Here is a 20,464-nt window from a genome sequence, read left to right on the forward strand (position 1 = left end):
ATGAGAGTGAGAATAGAAAGGAAGATGGGAGGAAGAATGGAGTATAGCATTACCTCTAGAGTACAACCCTACTCCTACGCCCCTCAATCCCATATCTACTGCTTAATCAAGCCTTTAACTACTTCTATATATTAGAACAACCCTGCTCCCTGATCGACGTTTTATAGTCTTCATTTCTATGGAAAGAAGAAGCTAGGAGAGAATTCTAAACAATTATATCGAGCTGAACAACAAAAACAGAAAGATAGAATACCTTTCTTAGATAGCCTAGCGTGCTATAAACCAACAGGGAACAAGAGCCAGATCGAAGACATTCCTTTCCTTCTTTTATACCCCTCTCTTCTTAGTTGCTCCTCTTTCTAGGGATCTAATGGTCGTAGACCACCTTCTTGTGACTATGTTGAAGAATTCTTTCCCCCCCTTTGAGTTCTCGAGTGAAAGGGTCCAAGCTATAGGAAAATATCCAGTTTCTCTTGCAACATATCTAGTTTATCGTGAAGCAGCATTTCTCGAAGTACAATTCCCATATGTAGAGGATGAAACCCTTGCTTGTTTATCCCGACGAGGGTTTATGATTCACTCAAACGACCCTTTCTAGCCGCATCTAAATCGGCATCCCTATCCATATGTTTATGCGCAGGGGCATCCAAATCCGAATCTGTAGAATCTACTGGGGAATCCCCATCCGCACCCGAATTGGCCTAATCTAGTATAGTGGGCCTTGTTCCAATGCAGGAAAAAATCTTTTTAAAAGGCATCTTGGCGAAAGAGGACTGAGAACCATAAGGCGAGCGCAAAAACACTAGCACAAACTGCTTCCACAGACACGCATGATAAGGGGGTGGGGACAACCAGGCCACCACTTTTACCAGATATGGGTCCGGACGACTCAAGAGCCCGCCACTAGAACCCAACCCTTAAGAGGCTAAGGTCAAAGGGGATACCGTAGAAAGTAAGCTTTACCTGTAACCTTAAGGAATACAAAAACTTACCCAGAATTCCTAGCAAGGACTTTTCCTGCTATTCATTCCTAAATCCCCTTTCACCCTTAACTAGCTAACTCGATAGGACATCAACAGAGGGAATGCCAAAAGCAAGACCTGGACCTCGTTCACACAGTCAAGCAGCAAAGACCTCTATCTCTTATGGAGCCTTTGTAATGGATATAAAGAATGCTACACACCTCGTGAAAGGCCATTAGTATCGATCCCTTCAACCCTCCTTGGCGTGAAAGGTCGCAAGAGAAAAGAAAACTATTCTTCTTAGCAGCTTTTTCAACCTACCCAAGGTTAGGAAGTAAAGCAACCAATAGCCTTTTTCCCTACTATGCCTTTTATCGGGTGAGCAAAAAGTAGTAACCTTTAGCCCGAGCTTCCTTATTAATTATTGATAAGGCACAGGGGAAGCATCATCCTAATAAGACTGTTGCTAAACAAAAGAAAATTTTTTTTCACATTTAACCATGAGAGGGAAACTTGATCAATCAAAGCTACGCCCTCTTCCACTGCTGACTATGAACAGTTGACAGCTAATGATTTCTACTTTACTAAGACAATTCGGTAAGTTAAGGTCCATGCTTCAAACAAAAAAAAAGAAAGGGGGGGGGTCGCCCAAAACTGTGGAGATAGGGTGGAAGATAAAAAAATCTATATTTAGAATAATAAAGAGAATCTATTAAAATTCATATTCGAAAATGGGATTATCAACTATACTTGATTGGAAAAACCAGCCAATCTACTCTGTTTGTCTCCCCCCTGTAACTTGAGAAATCATAAGAGAAGAAGAAATCGTTGAGTAGAAAGTCGTGCTTACTATATCCTCCATCGTTTTTATGTATGAGGAAAAGAGAGAAAAGCTTACTTTTAGGTAGTGGCCTAAGAGCTAAGAAGTGAACATCATGCTACTCACACTATATGCTTAACACATGCAAGTCGAACCTTGGTTTTCGGAGTTCAAAAGAGAAGGGGAAGAAGCGGGGTAGAGGAATCGGTCAACTCATCATGCTCATGACCTGAAGATTGCAGGTTCTAATCCTGTCCCCGCCTAATCAGTGGAACATTGTTCACTGGGATAGAAGGTCGGTCCCAACCCGTCCACAAAATGGGGCTAGTGTTCAGTCTTGGTTAGTTCCACCTCTTTGAAGGGAGACGACACCAGTAGCTATGGAGCAGAGATGACCATTTCTATCACTATTGAATTCCAACTTAGAGATCCTTTCCTTACAATCAAGTGGCTTTCGCTCTTACTCTAAACTAATGTGTGCCTATTTGGAGCTTTTCACAGCCAAAGTCAAAGGTCTGTTGGTGGCAAGATCGGCATGCCTTCTAGTTGTAGTTGACTTTAAGATCACCTGAACTAACCATAGTCGTCTATTTACGGGCTTGCACTCAATAGTCAATCAAATTCATTTTTTTGCATTCTATCGCACGCTTCAACTATTTATTTATATAGTGTGTGAAGTCTAACTAATGGAAAGTGCCTATGAATGAGTTCCAAGAAAGCGGTCGTTCACGCCAGGAATAGAGGCCGTTAAGGATGTACTTGTTTTTTTCCTTTTTTCGTCGAGATTGTGTTTGTGTAAAGTGTACCACTTGTCTAGCCTATGTTTTTCAAGCCTACATAGGGTACACAATAAAAAAGAATGCATTGGATGGATGTCGGGGCATTGAGAAGGAAGGACGCTTTCAGAGGAAAAATTCCATGGGGAGATACCGTCTGTGATCAATGGATCTCCGATTGGGAAACCGTATCCAAGCTCCGTGGCTAGTCTCCGCTCTTTGGACTTTTCGAACTTAGCAAACTGAAACATCTTAGTAGCTAAAGTAAGGGGAATCAATTGAGACCCCGTTAGTAGCGCTCAGCGAGAGCGAATTGGGGTTTGAAGAAAAACAAACACGAAGCTTTGTTCCTCTCCTTTTACGCGAGCTACTTCATTCCTCAGCAAAGTGTTCACTTTTTTTTTGCTAGGTTCCATTCGATTTGTTGTGGATTGGATGATGGAAAAACTAGCAAGCTACGGCTTCAACTCATACCTTATTTAGAAAAGGAGAAAGGGCTTTTTTATAGATGTTGAGGTTGAGTAAGGGGGGCGGAGCTTGAAGAGCGTAGCGAGCCGCGCTAGCCTAGCAACATTTTTCAGCAGCAAGCTACGGTCTAACGACCCCCTACCTAGGTTGGGGCAAAAACTCCAAAATCCAAAACATTGGTTTTTCTTCCTCTCCTTTCAGTCGAGTGACTTCGTACCTCTCCTTTTAGGCGAGCTACTTCATTCCAAACCTTTCTCTAATAATAAGGTAAGCTTGAAAGCCGCTGCCCTTTAAATTTAAAGGAGCGGGCACAGTGAACTATAATTGTGAAAATATTGGAAGATCTGGCCAAAGAAGGTGATAGCCCTGTAGATTCATTTTCATGGTTCGATCCTTCCCAGTAAAACGCGACGTGTTCGAATTCTGATCGCTTTTACGCGAGAAAGGGGGACCACCCTCTAAGCCTAAGTATTCCTCAATGATCGATAGAGTACAAGTTCCGTGAGGGAAAGATGAAAAGAACCCTATTTAGGGAGTGCAATAGAGAACCTGAGGTCCGATGTGAACAATCAGTCCAAAGAGCATAGCTTAGAGCCTTTACTTTATATAAAGCGCACTCACTCTAACGGCGTACCTTTTGCATGATGGGTCAGTGAGTAAATGGGAACAACGGCTTAAGCCATTAGGTGTAGGCGCTTTCCAAAGGTGGAATCTTCGAGTTCTTCCAATTTGACCCGAAACCGACCGATCTAGCCATAAGCAGGTTGAAAAGAGGTATAACAAGCCTTGGAGGACCGAACCCACGTATGTGGAAAAATACGTAGATGACTTGTGGCTAGAGTGAAAGGCCAACCAAGATCGGATACAGCTGGTTTTCCGCAAAATCTATTTCAGTAGAGCGTATGATGTTGATGGCCCGAGGTAGAGCACTCAATGGGCTAGTGTGTCCTTATTTCGCCTTACCAACCCTAGGGAAACGCCGAATACAGGCCTAGATCATTTGTACAGATAGACTTTTTGGGTTCTAAGATCCAAAATTGAGAGGAAAACAGCCTAGATCGTACGTTATGTCCCTAAACAATCACTTAGTGGAAAAGGAAGTGATCGAGCGATGACAACCAGGAGGTGGGCTTGGAAGCAGCCATCCTTTGAAGAAAGCGTAACATCTCACTAGTAAAGCCCAATGGCACCGAAAATGTATCAGGGCTCACGTGATTCACTGAAGCGACGAGACCTTGAAAGCTGCTCTTTCAAGTGTCAGTAGCGGAACGTTTTGTCAATCGGGGAAGGTTTTTTATGCCAAGACCTGGATATATCATAAGTGAGAATGCTGACATGAGTAACGAGAAATCCTGTGAAAAACATGATTGCCTGCTAGTGGAAGGTTTTCTGCATTAAGTCAATCTACGTAGAGTGAATTGGTCCCTAAGGAACCCCCGAAAGGGCTGTCGTCCAATGGGTACACGAAAGTGACGAAGTTGCTTTGACTACAGAATCATGCCTGTCTATTGGAGCAAATTGGATGATCGGGCCAAGGGCTGCCCCCTCTTCCCCTCACTCTCATTTCCCTATTATGAACCTTGAGTCATCAAAGCATTTTTGACTCGGCCTGGCCTGGTCGACCTACGCGACTGGCGCTTCAAAAGGAGAAACTCTCGATCTTAGTTTGGAGACCTATCTTCAGAAGGGGCCTTTACTCTTTTGATTAGAGTAGGGGTCGCGAAAGAGCAGAGTGTATCGCCCTACCATAGTCACGAGTCTGTTTATAGTCGCGACACTTGTCATAGTCAACGAGGTTGAAACTTCCAAGAAAAAACTTTGAATTGAGAGGGCGATCCTCCCGGTGAACTTACCGTACCCAAAACCAACACAGGTGAACAAGTAGAGTATACTAGGGAGCTTGAGAGAACCATGTTGAAGGAACTCGGCAAAATGACCCCGTAAATTCAGGAGAAGGGGTGCTCTCCTATCTTTTGATTAGGAAAGCGGCACATACCAGGGGGTAGCAAATATTTGTTAAAACATAGGTCTTTGCTAAGTTGTAACACGATGTATAGAGTCTGACACATGCCGGTGCTGGAAGGTGACAAGGAGAAGTGTTATAAGCTTTGAATGGAAATCCCAGTAAACTGCGGCAGTAACTCTAAATGTCCTAAGGTAGCGAAATTCCTTGTCGCATAAGTAGAGACCTGCACAAATGTGTAACGACTGCCGCGCTATCTCCAACATGGACCCGGTGAAATTGAATTCTCCGTGAAGATGCGGAGTACCAACAGCTAGACGGTAAGACCCCGTGCACCTTAACTATAGATTCGAGTGACAACCTTAATTGAATGTGTAGGATAGGTGGGAAGTGGTGACACACAACGATAAATCTTGAAAGACCACTCTTTCGTCTAAGGATGCCTAACCGCCACACCGATCATTCGGGGGGAGGCAGGACACTGCGAGGTGGGTAGTTTATCTGGAGCGGATGCCTCCTAAAGAGTAACGGAGGTATGCAAAGGTAGGTAAAGCTAAGATTCTGCTCATGAGTGTAATTGTATAAGCCTGCTAACTGTGAGACCGACTGGTCGAACAAAGACGAAAGTTGTCCATTGTGATCCAAGAGTCCCGTGTGGAAGGGATCTCGCTCAATGGATCAAAGGTACGCCAGGGACAACAGGTTGATGACTCCCAAGAGCTCTTATCCACGGAGTCGTTTAGCACCTCGATGTCGACTCATCACATCATGTGGTTGAAGAAGGTCCCAAGGGTTCAGTTGTTCGCCGATTTAAGTGGTACGTGAGTTGGGTTTAGAACATCGTGAGATAGTTTGGTTCCTATCTACCGTTGGTGTTAAAGGGAGAACTGTGAGGAGCCAACCCTAGTACGAGCGGACTGGGTTGTGTTAACCTATCGTGTACTGGTTGTTATGCCAATAGCAGCGATGGGTAACTAGGTTGGTATAGAAGAATTGTTGTGTCGCGGGAAATCCTTCTCTATACAAGTTCTTGGACGAGGTTTTTGAACAGAACTTCGATAGGCGAGAGGTTTAAGCTCCGCGAGGTGTGAAGCGATCTCGTACTAAACGAAACGACTTTCACTTTCAATAAAAAATAATGAAAGAAAGTCAATATATTCCTGAAATTGTGGTCAGTCTCGCTACCTCTTTAGTTGCCGCCCCCTACTTGCTCATTCACAATTACTACCACAAGAAATTTGCCCCTATCTCTAAAGAGGCTTATGCACTCCACGACTTTTTTATGTTATGGGGTCTCGAAGACTGAATTTTGCTGCCAACCCTAGTCAGCGAGCTTTAAAACTTTCTCCTTTCTCCCATGCTTTCCGTTTGTAAACAATCAACTAAATCTATACCTCTTCACTACTCGTACAAGCTTGACTGGGTGAAGCTGTATTGAGGGAATGTTTTTGTCTCAATCAATCAAGAATCCTCAACTGGATAAATTCACTTATTTCACACAATTCTTCTGGTCATACCTTTTCCTCATTCTTCCGAGGTTCTACCTCCCTTTAGATATGCAACTAAAAGTTGATTTCTATTATATAACTAGGCCCAAGTTACGGCGAGCTCTTTCTATTCTAAAATTTTTATATATCTTTTATTCTTATTGATTTTTTATATAAGATCTATCATCACGTCTTTGATGGATTCTACTTCATTCCCTGTTTGGTATTGTTCCATCCGAGATCCTAATCCTGTACCACTATATAAATCAACCTGATAAGGACCCTGAATGGGTGGAATTCGTACGACAAGGTTTACAAACCCATGGACTTTCACCCAGGGAGTACGAGGTCATGGTGCGCAATTTCCTAGAAATAGAGTTTTGTTTTTCAACTTGTGACCGTATTTCCTCTCTCTGTCAACTAATTTATTATGGTCGGGAGGATCCCCAATTCTTCATTGATCCACAAGACCTAGATCCCATATTGAGGGTAAACCTTGAACCTTTGAATTCAATAACCTGGCTCTATGCCAGGTCTTGAAAAGCTTGTGTGGGGACAGGGAAGAATCCCCATTCTATGCGGATGTCAAAAGGACCCAGGCAGAGCATTCCCAGGGCTTTTTAAAATAAAAGCACCGAGTCCAATTGGAAATGCGCCATCACCAAAAGTTAGTTGAGTTATGGAAAACCCTTGAGAAAAGGAACGCTTTTCTAAGAGAAGAAAACGCCTCTCTAAGTGAAAAACTTTTTCTTCTCGAATGGGAAGCCCCATAACATTATTTTTTCATTGTTTCAAGTTCTGATTTGTGTAGTGATTCAGTTTTGATTCGTGTAGTGATTCAGTTCTTATACATAATCAACCCTATTAGTTTTGTTCATTACTAAAATGAATCGAATCCTATCAAATATTTCTATTTCTCCTTTGAATTACTCATATATATCCTATGAATTTCATTTCGCACCGGAAATTATTCCAGGAGAAGTTCGAATCTGTTCCATTTGGGTATTGATTGATCTTGGTTTGACATGGTTTACACGTTATTGGTTCCCAAAAGAGTTAATATCTCCATTAGTTAAACCCTTTCTTACCCTGACTTTGGATTCGTATTTTGTTCATACACAATCAACGGACGCGTTCCCGACATATGTTACGGAGGCCTTCAAATTCGGTGCTTTTTGATCCCCAGTTGCTATGGGGAATAAAGGACGAAACACAATTGATTCCTCCATTTAAGTGGTTCTCACTTCTCCTTGTTCCTAATCCTAACTCCTCCTTGGGTAGTTCCCAATGTTTGGCACTTTTCATACTTCATGGGTGCAACATCAACAAATTCGCTCATGATCAAGTTACAACCTAAGATCTATGACCATATTATGTTAACTGTTCATATTTCGTTCATTCTATCGGTATGCTTCCATGTACCTGTAATTGTGATCAGTTTGCCAAAACCAAGGGGTCTTTCTGTAGTATCCTCTACAAACTATCATCGTTTTTTGGTGGTTTTTTCGCTTCTCACAGCTGCTCTTTCCACACCTCCGGATATCTGGTGCCAAATTGTCGGCCCTTTCCTTATTTCTTTTATAATACAGTTGGTTATCTTTGTGGCATCGATTGTACAAGTTTGTGAGGGATGGACGAGTGGAATGAGAGAAAACGGCTCGATCGATAAAAAAGAAGAGTAGCCTCCCTAGAACCTAGCAAAGTCATTATCAATGAATTCCCGAGCAATTCTCAACCAACATATGTGCTTCATTCCCTTACAGATTATAACACACAAGAAGACTCCTTACCGCTTTGTGGGGAGTGGGATGAGTGATACACCTGGCGAGCACCGAACGCAAGAAAGGCTGGAGCTCGGGTATTGATATATTTCATTAAGAGAAAGGAGGCAGACTGGTAAGAAGGCCAACCACATAGCGGGTTAATTAGACATCATAAAGCCAGTGAAACTAAGGTTTCGTATGTGTTATATCCTTCCAATCGAGCGAGACTTATAAAGAAGACCTTCATTGACATTTGAAAAAAGTAAAAAAAAAAGCGTTAGGGAAGAGAGAAAGTAGCAGAAGTGCTTCTAGATCTCATGGAATAAGGCAGAATTTCAGACAAAACTTTCCACCTCTTGCTTTAATAGTAAAAAGAATTTAGGAGATGAAATCCCGATTACATTACTTCAGGCCAAAATTGGATTTGAAAGAGCAAGCCTGAGAAAAGAGGCGTTGAGAATATACCTTTCATCCTAAATCTCATCTACTGAAAAAGGGAGCCCCCTTGATTACCTGAAGAGATTTTTAGGAAGAATTAGCATTATTATCGAGAGGATTCATTTGCCAAAAGAGATTATCCTCCTTTGGGCTGGAAGATAATATTTATGCAGTCCATAGAATAAGAAGTAGAAGAAAGTATTTTGAAGCCAAATGCTCTTGGTGGATAGTTGAATATTGAATGTAGTCAATCATTTTGAAGTCATGAGAACAAACAGTCATAAAGATGTGAGAAGTTTTGCTTTTGCTATCGACTGACCGTCCTGTTAGCAGTGCTATACTAGATTGGCACCCTAACTGGTACCTATACAGCTACTCCTTGTCAGTTACTATATTTTTTCACCTTGATGCTAAGAGGTTAACTCCTTCCACTCTCAACCGCCTTTGCTTATCTTACTAGTAGCTATATCTATTGGTACCAGCTAGGGAACTCCCTCTTTGTGACCTACTTACTTTATCTGAACTCTCTATCGACAGATGCGCGAATTGCACTGGTTACTGTGCGGAATGCCCTTTAAGCCAGTCAGTCAATGAAGGGACCAGGGCGCTAGGTATTTTCTTTCTTCTGACCGTAGGTATGATCAATTCCATTGAGCTTCAGTACTCTAAAATAGTAGTCAGAATTCGCTTCTGAGTGAGCTTCCTTCCTTATTCTCTGGCTTGACCTATACGAACAGCTTTCTTTCAGCTACCAACTTCAAAGCTTGATCTCATCTCTCTTATTTTTAAAGTTTAGTACTATTGTTGTTGGCATGGAAGGAGCTCATCTTGAATTGCCACTACAGTGATTGGAGGCCTTCCTCACCTGTTCTAGTGACATAGGCCCATCCGGTCGAGAGAATATACTTGAGATTAGCCACTAGGTGAAGTACCAAGGAGAGGATCGGCTTTAGCCATAACTAATATAGAGGGATTGACATAGTAAAGGAGGCTAAACAAAGCTATCAAAGGGATGTGCCCAGGCTCGAAAAATCCTTCTTTCGTACCCACGAGTAGTCCTATTTCTAATAGGAGCAATTCAAGCATTAATTAGTACTACCTTGGAAAGGAAGGAGAATAAGGGAAGGTGCCAAGTAGCTGATTGCACATTACTAAGGCAAGAAATAAGATATTAGAGAATGGACGCCGAAAAAAGGATTCAATTTAATCTGGTGCAAAGTCAGTAGTACTAGGGCCTTCGAGTTGGAATTTCCAACTATAAACAAGTTTAGCGAAGTCACCTCCATTCTCGATTTCTATTGCGACAGAAGGAGGTCACGAACTACGCGAACTGAACTGTCAAGGCTTTCAAACTAAGATCGAGAAAGCTCAATCAATAAAGAGTATTTTAGTGGAATGGCTTAACTTACTCCCCATATGAGACAGGAAAGGAAGCTAGCGAACCTAGGGTTAACACAAAGGTAGGGGCAAAAGGGAAAAGAACGATGTTTGATGTGAACAAAAGCACGCATTTTGCTAAGAAAGCAAAACACGAAGCAGCGATAGCAAACATTACCCTCACTTAGAACAATATGCTCTTGGGAGACATGAAGCACAATCAACCTCTCTATCTTAAGACTTCTAACATGGTGGATTCTAGATAAAGCATGGTAACCCACAACCCCCTACTCTACAAAACAAAGAGTGGAAAATCTCTTCATAGAATACTGTAGTTGTACAGCCATAGTACCATAGGGATGGTGAGAGTTCATTAGAGCCCGAATTTAGATAGGTGAAAGATCCTTACTCAAATTACGAACCCTGAACCTCTTTGCGAATTCACAGCTGAACCTTGATGGGAAATCATAGATTTCTGATAGGATAAAAAAAGCCCAATTACAAAAAATATTTCATATACACGAGCGTCCTCCTACATTATCCCCTAGCACAGCATACTTAAGAAAGCGGTTTCCAGGGTCAACCTGTTTAATTGCATGCCAGACCACTAAGTGATGAGACCGTGCAAACAAAGGCAACGAGGAGCGCTAGCCGGAACTGGACAATGGGTGGGTGTCCAACAAACATTCCTTATCTAAGAAGGATTCATTCACCGCAGCTTCTCTTACTAGAAGATGAAACGAGCAACATCAATATGAAGTCCATGTTTATCACTTCCCACTTCCATGTAGGAATGTTAGTATCTTGAGTCATACCTCATTCTACCTTAACATGATGGAAATTTGGACACTTAGCCACAAAGTCTTCTATGTCCCTCTTTATACCGTTCCACCAAAAGCCTTCGCGTAGGTCATGGTACATCTTAGTGTCACCTTGATGAATTGTATACCTGGCGTTATGAACTTCGGGATATGATACCTTAACTCACCCAGATCAAGAACACATAAGAGACCCTAGTAATGAAGCACACCATCTCGTCCAAGAGAAAACCTTAATTTTCTGTTGATGAACTACACCTTTACACTGAAGTAATATATGATCACTATCCTATTTTTCCTTAACCTCCGCTACCTATGAAGATTTAGATCTATTATAAACTAACACACCACCAAACCGGCATGTCCATAAGGCCAACTTCTAATCGATCAAGCCGGTGAACATCTTTTGCTAATTCTTTCCTTTCTTCCTCAACATGTGTTACACTATCCATAAGCAGTTTTCTGAGAGCATAAACTACTACATTGTCCTTACTAGGATATAAAGCCCATTCATGTCATAGTCCTTCTGATGTACCTTTAGCTGTCTAGAAGCATAAGTTATGACCTTACCTCGTTCCATCAACACACAACCTAGGTCGACCCTGGATGCATCAAAATAAATAAAATAACCATTTGAACCATTTGGTAGAGTCAAGACCAGAGTTGTAGTCAACCTAGTCTTCAATTATAAGAAGTTTTTATCACACTTATCTAACCACTGAAAACCTTCTTCTAAGTAAACTTGGTCAATGGGGAAGTTATGGATGAAAATCCTTCAACAAACCTCCTATAATAACCGGCCAAACCCAAGAAATTTCTGATATATGTTGGAGAGGTGGTTCTGGGCCAGTACTATACTTTCTCAATTTTTTGTGAATCCACTTGGATCCTTTTGTTAGATACCATATGACCAAGGAAAGTAACCGACTGCAACCAGAATTCACATTTGTTGAACTTAGCAACTAACTAGTGACCCTTGAGAGTTTGCAAAACAAATCTCAAATGATTTGCATGATCCTCCTCACTATTAGAATAAATGAGGATAACATCAATAAAAATGATAAAAACAAGTCTAAATATTGTTTGAACACCTGGTTCATTAAGTCCATGAAATTTATAGAAGAATTTTTTTAGTCCATAAGACATAACTACAACATTATAGTGACCATAATAATTTTTGAAGGTTGTCTTCAGAATGTCACTTTCTCTGATTCTGAGTTGATGATAGCCAGAGATAAGGTCTATATTAGAAAAGCAACTAGCACCCTGAAGTTGGTCGAACAAGTCATCAATCCTAGGATGGGATACTTATTATTGATTATAACTTCGTTCAACTACCGATACTCAATGCACATTCTAAGAGAACTATCTTTCTTTTTCACCAAAACACTGGAGCACCCCATGGAGAGATGTTAGGTATGACGAAGCCCTTGTCTAGAAGGCCTTTTAACTGATCTTTCAATTCCTTAAAACCATCTGGAGCCATTTTGTAAAGAGGAATCAAAAGGGGTTAGGTATTTGGAAGGATATCTATTCAGATGTCAATTTTCCTTTCGGGAGAAACTCTGGGAAGATCTTGTGGGAACTCATTTACTATTGGGACTCACTCTGGATTCAGGGTTTATGTGTTTGAATCCTTAACTGGAACACGATAATAGACTTACCGGTTGGAAAATAAAGGTAAGAGATGAAGTGACCTATAGGCATTGATGTACTACACTTCCACTCTAAGAGTAGTTTTTTTGGAAACTAAAACACAATGATCCTAATTCTACAATCGACTTAGGCATAAAAGGAACATAATCAATCTATGCCTTGGATGATATCGAAATCTACCATTTCTAACTCTATGAAGTCTGCTAAGATGACTTTTTGAGAGACTGTGAAAGACAATTTCTTAATATTCGTCAAGCTATAACTAGGTCACAAACTGGAGTAGAGACAAAGAAGGGTTCTGAAAAAATATTAGACTGACACCAAAATTTACTGTTATATAGGGAATTTCAAAAGATATTATAACCCCTGGATCTAACAATTCATAAACATCTAAATGAAAGACTTCTAATGTTCCAGTCATCGGGAGAATTTTCATGAATCTGGTGATCCCAAAGAGAATACAGCCTATTCTGGCGCTAACTGTCACCTGTACCAGATGAAGCACATTGCTGAGTTGGGCGACCTATTGGTGTTGTTAAAGTTGTAGACTGAGCCCTATTGTTGTCTCCTCCTTTCCCCTACCTAGAATAAGGGAAATCCTTCAACCTATGGACATATTGACCACACCCAAAGAACCTTTCCTTGTCTGCAAAACACTCGCCCCTATGGTTCTTACCATACTTTGGAAAAGTAGCGAATGTCTTGTTACCTGAATACTCCCCTAAGACTTATAGCTCGATTACCTACCTTTTTTATCCTATTAAAACGTGGGGGTGGAGTACTAGTTGATGAAGGTGATGAGGTTGTAGACCTCTGCTGAAATTGTAAGTGATTTTTACTACTCAATTTTTGCTGAGAGTATTAATTCCATATTCTATCTATCTTGTTCATCTTAGCCATTTATGTAATCTTATCTCCCTCAACCAGTTGAGCATGAGTTATAAGCCTAGATATATTCATATCCTCTAACAACATAGCAATCTAAGTCGGACACCTGAAATAGAAACTTACTTATTTGTGCCCTTGGATCAGTAACATATGTGGAGCATACCTAGAGAGTTGAGTGAAATTCAGTCCGTACTTTTGAATTGACATCAAACCTGGTCTCAAATTCATAACATCCGAGCATTAGCCTCCCACAACTCTCTCAGGAAGAACCTATCCCGAAAAGCTCCAAGATAACATTCCCAAGTCACAGGACACGCATCCGCACCCTTGTTTTCATTCCATTAGGTGAAACAAATGTGAGAGAAGGCCTTAAGTTGGTATAATGCCAACTCCACCCTATCATTACCAGTCACTTGCATCACTCCAAAGATTTTCTTAACCTCATAGTGAAGTTATGTGGGACCTCACCAATCTGCAACCTTAGAAAATCAGACAGATTCACTCGAACAAAATCTTGAACCTCAGTTGCCACTAATCCACTTTTGGTGTTAGTAGGTACTGGGACCTTCTGATTATTCTAATTGACTACACTCTGCGCCAAAATCTAGATTGCATTCTAAAATTCTACATTCATAACCACATGGTTCAGGACTGGAGGAACTGCGTTGGCATTGTGTGCATAAGCATTCCTTGCATAAGTTCTACGAAGAGGCATGATCTGAAATGCACAATGATGGATTAGAATTCATAAATTGGATCATACGATTACATGACCCCTCCTCCTAGTCGAGGTCGGATGGTCGCGCCCAACAAGCACCCAACATTTCTTTTGCTCTTTCTTTGGAACCCTTATGGGTATGGAACCTTTTTAAAGACCGAATCTTGTTGTAGCATTTCCTTGTTGTCATCAAAGAGGGCCCAAACATGTTTCTTATTGAAATGGGAAAATTTAAGAACTAACCTACTAAAAATCCTCATATCTACTATTGAAGTAAATGATACTACGAGAGCATTTCTATCTTCAGATATGGTATAGGACTTTTATTTCACATAGGATTGGGAATAAGTACCAGAATATTTTCTAATATCCCTTTTATCACGGACTTAGAGTCTCACTAATGTTCCGTGCGTACTTGAAAACTTACTCATGAATCTTTCACGCTCTTGCGAAATCAGGTAAGCCCTTTGAAGCTAGATTGCAAAGAGAGTGAAAAGAATGACTTGGAAAGATTTAGAGAGTTTTGAAAGAAGCACTTTTATTGCTTGGAATATTACAGCTTGAGTGATGTATTGCAAATGCATGCCCCCTCTATTTATACTAAAACCTAGGAGCTAAAATGTAAATAAAAATTACTTTACAACTTCATAAAGTAATTACACTTTGGTCCCTCTTTAGAATTTTCTACATATTCTAGGGAATTTCAAAGTCTTCTTGAATCATGAAAGGTGTTCTAGAATTCTCCATAAGCCTCTTCACAACTCTAAATTCTTATCTCCTATTCTGGTGTCGAATTAGAGAAGCAAAGTAGCGGGATATAACACTCTCTCCCACCTGTTCATGCGAGAACTATGGTGCACTACTACAAAAACTGTTGGATTTAGTCCTTAAACTACCACAAGTTTTCATATATATCCCATGTGGCCTCCGCGACACCCCAAGCTACCCCCGAGACGCAGAAACGGGACCTAGGACCACAAGTGATCCCAATCTAACCCTACAGGCATTATCACGAGCATACTAAAGAATATAAACTGTTGCGGAAGCTAAATAATTTTTAAGGTGAAAAGATGGGGAATACCCATATGCTAAAACTGAGATATATGAAAAACTAATGAGTTTAATACAAAAAAATACTAACTCAACGCTAAGCTGAAACTGACTATGTCTGAGAATAGCCTCTAAACTAGACTAGAAATACTGGGACAAGCCCCAGCTAAATCTAGCAAAAACTGAAACTAAATGACTAAAAGACTGAAATGAAACTTATGATTGTTATCCTCGGTGAATGAGGACCCACCACTGAATCTGCTGAACTAGAGATACAAAATCGATCTAAGCGTGATCTGGATACTGAGAACCTGAACCTACATCAGAGAAGATGTAGCGCATGTATACGTCAGTACTTGAAGGTATTGATCATGTATGATAGAGTAAAGCTGAAATAAAGCATAATTGAACAAGCACAAAGCAAGTATAATATTTTGAACATGATATACTGAATTCTGACCTAACTAGATGCAATGACAAATTACATGCTGAAATTGAATACTGAATATACTGATAAATGATCAATGCAAGAGAGTGTAACTGAAGTGTGGAGCATCTAAAAACTGATAATAAAACCACATGAGCTAAATGTGGAGTCCAATGTATACGCCCTATTGAGAGGACCCAATATACCCTACCAGTGGTATAAAGGCATGTTGGCATGATCACTAAACTGATGCCCACATAGGGGACTTACAACCTACTTGGCTAGTAGTTTTAGGACTAATTGGGTACGCTAAACCCTAGTCCAACTCGGTATTATGCTACTCCCATTGATTTATGTAGTTAACTAATAAGTCTAAATTTCTATAAAATACTGGATAACTCAAAACTGAACATGCAAACCGAGAATACAACATTTAATCTGATAATGACGCATTAAAAACTGAGGCATGTATAACTGAATAACTGGAATATCTGACCTAGCATGTGTAATTCAAAAACTAAAGAAAATACAAAGCTAGGGTTCTGAAATTCATGCGACATGCTGAATAATAACTTTACTAATCTAATTTGGAACATATATTTAATAAATTCATGAACCATGATAAGAGAATCAAGAATATGACTGAAAACTAGGACCCAATGGGTGAAAGGAACCCACTAATGAAATCTCACATAAATTGTGATGAAATTCACGGAGAAAAACTTAGATTTTGGGGCTGGAACCTTGCTGTGTTCTTGAACTAGGGTTCTTGGCTTTTTTTTTCCTTTCTTGCTTCTAATTTTCTATGTTTTCATTAATGATTTGACTTAGGTAAGTTTTTGTTATGTTTCTAGACTTAAACTGACTAAAATATGATGATTTAGGTTCAAAACGATGTATCTTAAGGTTTAAACAAAGTGGCAAAATACCAAAAGACCCCTGAGTTAATTTTTGTCAGACCAAACGACGACCTGGACTGACGGTCCGTCGTTCAATCGGTGGTCCGTCGGTTGGCTCTGTTCGACAGACCTTTACTAAAACGAGCATAACTCTTTACTCGTAGGTCTGATTTTAGCAAGGTCAGTGGCTATGGAAAGCTAATTAAATTATCTATCTTTGGGTATGTCATGGGTTACCTATTTCATTTTTTGCTAAGATTTAAGACCATCTGAAGTTGAACCTACTGCATTTTCCCCCTAACTGTCTGCTATTTCTCACCTACGGTCAGACCTATGGACCGTAGGTCGAACAACGGTCTGTGCTGGTCAATCATCGTTCGTATCAAAGAATGAGTAAATGGGGTGTTTATCGACAGACTCAAACTACGGACCGTAGTCTGACCTACAGATCGTAGGTCCATCCGTCATTCAATACTTAGTCAAATTTTTTGGACTGGATTTTGGGAGGTTTCTGACTCAATCGACGGATGTGCAGGATGGACTGTGGGTCAGGCTACGGTCCGTTGATGCACCTAAAGATTTTTTCCTGAAAAGCTGGTTTTTGGTCTGTTTTGGATATGGGGTGTTACAGCCTCCTCCACAGTTTTTCCCTTCCAGAGAAGAAGGAACATGGTTCTCGTTTGCTTACCTCACTTTAATTTTTCTTGATAATCTATGATAGACTTGATCTCTCAGTCATGTGAGGCGGTGAAAGTTATTGGTGCCCATCGTGATTGGTTTCGGATTGGATCCTTCTTTTTCCTCATGATATAGCTTGAGGATGCTTTCATGAAAGACTGGATGGATTTTGAAGTGTGGAGGTAACTTCACCTTCTAAGAGATCTTGCCTACCATGGCAAGGATCTTAAACGATCCCTCATATTTTTGCACTAAGTTCAAATGAACAACCCTTAATGCTTTAAACTATCTTAGGCTGAAATTCACCAAGAACATGTCGCCTACCTTGTAGTCTGTGGGACGCTGCTTGCGGTTGGAAAGATTTTATCCAAGTAGGACTTGGCAGTATCAAGTTGTTCCTCCCATGCTTTGTCAATATGGTAGGCTTCCAAACTCTTCCCCTAGAAAGCGATTGGTAAAAATGTGCAATTTGGGGTTGTTGGCATGTTGCCAAATCGAATGAGGTGCGTCCGGTAGAATCTCTCCTTTGCAAATGATAATATAGTTGTGTCATGTCAAGGATTCAAGCCCATTCCTTATGATGTGCACTAACATAGTGCCTATGATAGAAATCTACTAGGGCATTGACATATTCGGTTTGGTCATTCGTCTTTGGGTGGAAACTTGTGGAGAAGTGAAGCTTTGTGCCAAATATCTTGAACAACTCCCTCTAAAAGTTCCTGGTAAATCATGAGGTCTCGGTCGCTAATGATATGTCTTGGCAGACCCTAATATTTCCTCATGTTCTTGAAGAATAATCAAGAAGCCTCATTTTCGGTGCAACTGGTTATGACGGGTATGAAGGTAGCATAGAATCTATCCATCATGACCATGATGGTTCAATACTCATTGAACTTAGGTAAGGAAGTGATAAAGTCCATCATCCCGCTTTACCATTGGCATTTTTCTACTGGTAGTGGCTCCAGGAGGATGTCTCTATTCCACCTTATCTTGTTGGAACACAGACAAGTATGCATATAGCACTCACTCTCGTCCCGCATGTGTGTCCAGTAATAGATTGTCTCGATCAATACCCTCGTACGTCACTGCCTCAGATGCCCAACCCACGTTGTATCATGGATCTCCTTAATTATTTTCCGCTAAATGGACCCAAACTTCGGTACATAGACACTATGACTAAAAGTGAGTAAAATGTCATCTTCCACACAAAGAGCTATGGCTTTCCTTGGACGGCCAACTCTATAGGCTTATTCGCCTCCAAATCATGTTACGTTCCATCCTTAATCGAATCTTGAATGTTGCTATGGGATGTGGCAACAAGCTCAACCTTGCTACTAAGTTTGTCGTCCACTGCATTGACCTTTCCTGACTTATACTCCAAGATATAGTCCAATTCAGCTAGAAAATATTTCCACCTAGCTTGCTTCGGGGTGATCTTCTTTTGTTACTGGAAATAGCTAGTGGCCACATTGTCCGTCTTGACCACGAACTTAGAGCCTAGTAAGAAGTGTCTCTTCATCTCTTTCTCCTGCACCGTGTAACGTCGTTCGGTCTCGTTCAACTTGCAGCTCTCAAATGCTATTTGGTGTCTATCTTTCATTAAGACTCCTCCAAAGGCAAAATTAGAAGCTATTTTGTGTAGAAGTCTATTTAAAAGTGTTTCAATCTAAACTTTTATAGAATTTCCAGGAGAGGTTGTAAGGATTTTGTCAATCACAACATCACATATCACATAGGATTCAAAATAGAGATAATTGTATAGAATGACAAATTAATAATATAGAATAAAAATAGTAGCTACTCTTTGATTTATTTGTGTTCCTAGCAAACTGTTTGTCAGTCCCACTCTCCCTCATATTCTCGCTCGCCACTCCCTCTATCGCTCGCTTATTCCTGTCGCTCTCCTCTCTCGCTTTATACAATAGAATTGTATAAATTGTGTTTCTAATTGTATAAAGTGAGAGAAAATCGTATAAATATATGCAAATACATATATCTTCGTCCTTTACACTTATAATTATACAATACAAATGTTTTTCTGCCCAAGTCTCTTTTGTTTTTCTCGTTTATACAAATTCAAATTGTGTATAATTTCTCTCTCGTTTTATACAATCCGATTCAATTGTATATTTCCTGCACAAGTCTCTTTTTGCCTCTCACTCTTTCTTGTTTTAAACAAATTCAAATTGTATATAATTTCTCTCTTTTTCGTTTTATACAATTCAATTCTGCCTTTCTCGCTTTTGTTGTTTTATACAACTCAAATTGTATACAATCTCTCTCTTTCTCGTTTTATACGATTCGCTTCAATTGTTATGTATAGCGAATACATATATAAGTTTGATATGAAATACAATTATGCAAACTTTGCTATAACATACAAATATGTATTTTCTTTTTCTACATGTGAAAGTTGCCCTTTAAAATATGGTTTTTTTTTCTCATAGACAACTTGATAGTTTTTGTCTGCAATTTTTTTTTGAAAAAATTACATAAATTAATACATTTTAAAAAATAATTACTGATTTTAGCGATACTTTTACCATTTATAGCAATGCTTTGTTAAATTTGTAATATGTATTAAAAGTGAATTATGTATGTAATATATATGAATTATAATTGTTTTTTGAAATATATCATGTTTGTTTGGTAAAAAATTGTCACATTGTATTATAAGTGTATTAAAATGTGTGATAAATGTATATATTATTCATCATTAAAAATTGTATTATATTTGAATAATAAATTGTTCTTTGTAATATGTATTAAACTTGTATTATAAATGAATTAAAAGTGATCAAGTGAAAAAAAAATATTATTGCTATAAATGGTAAATATTTTTTTACTAAAATATTTTTATGTAAGTTTCCCAAAAATTTTTGGGCAATCAAAGAGAAGTTGTTTGCCATTGTGTTTGGTTAAAAAACGTGTAGAAAAGCTTGTGTGTTGAAAAAAAAATAGTAGCCCTAATTGGTTAAAATAGATCGCATTGACAGGTTAAAAGGATAGGCTTTACAAGATTAAAAATGATATTATAATTCTCTGGAAGATTTCACAGATCCCGTAAGATCAATTTTTTTAACCACTGTTGGTGTTTTTATTTAAAGGGATAAACAAAAAGATTGAAAATATTTCTCAATTGATTGAAATGACCTTCAATAGCTTTCAGAGATTTTATTAAGCATTTAAGGACATTAAATAACCAACATAAAATACATAATTTGCATAATTTTAAAATGGGAAAAGGGACAAACATACCCCCAAACTTTCGATAAT

General features: G+C 39.5%; 1 pseudogene; it reads left to right on the plus strand.

Moving 5' to 3' along the window:
- The first annotated feature begins 7,250 nt into the window (after positions 1–7,250).
- LOC107019463 lies at positions 7,251–8,208 on the plus strand (annotated as a pseudogene).
- Positions 8,209–20,464: the final 12,256 nt, after the last annotated feature.

The sequence above is a fragment of the Solanum pennellii genome, chromosome 5 (genome assembly GCF_001406875.1).
Source record: "Solanum pennellii chromosome 5, SPENNV200".
In the NCBI taxonomy this organism is placed as follows: Eukaryota; Viridiplantae; Streptophyta; class Magnoliopsida; order Solanales; family Solanaceae; genus Solanum; species Solanum pennellii.